A 346-nucleotide genomic window follows, 5' to 3' on the forward strand; every position below is an offset into this window, starting at 1 on the left:
GCTGCAAAGGTACCGCCTGGCCCCCTGGACCTCAGCACCGTGACCGCCCCCGAGCCATGCACTGGCCGCGGCTGGGATCGACCGCCTTGTCCACCTTGCTGGGACGCCCACCTCCCCTGGCCTCCCCGCAGCTCTGTGAAACCCCCGCTTCCCAGCGCCCTTGCACTTCAGCCCGGACAGCCAGACACTTGGTCTTGACTTTTCCTCTCATTTTCCCTCCCTTTCAGTAACGTCCCGACAGTGGCAGAGCCTGGAATGACTTGACTAGCCCCTCTCAGGGGGCCCTGAAAACAGAATCTGGCGCTGGGCAGCCCCCCTTCCCCCTTTCCCCTCCCCCGCAGGTGCC

The 346-nt window shown here is 65.3% G+C and overlaps 2 protein-coding genes across 2 annotated transcripts in view; one reads left to right on the forward strand and one right to left on the reverse strand.

Annotated features, from left to right (window-relative positions):
* LOC104981222 (aflatoxin B1 aldehyde reductase member 2-like) overlaps positions 1–346 on the reverse strand; it is a gene marked incomplete at its 5' end in the record, with an annotated part of 43,219 nt that overhangs the window by 8,939 nt on the left and 33,934 nt on the right. The window lies entirely within an intron of this gene.
* Positions 1–346, forward strand: part of LOC104981211 (aflatoxin B1 aldehyde reductase member 4-like) — a 12,433-nt gene that overhangs the window by 667 nt on the left and 11,420 nt on the right. The window lies entirely within an intron of this gene.

The sequence above is a fragment of the Bison bison genome, unplaced genomic scaffold (genome assembly GCF_000754665.1).
Source record: "Bison bison bison isolate TAMUID 2011002044 unplaced genomic scaffold, Bison_UMD1.0 scf7180017864516, whole genome shotgun sequence".
Lineage (NCBI taxonomy): Eukaryota > Metazoa > Chordata > Mammalia > Artiodactyla > Bovidae > Bison > Bison bison.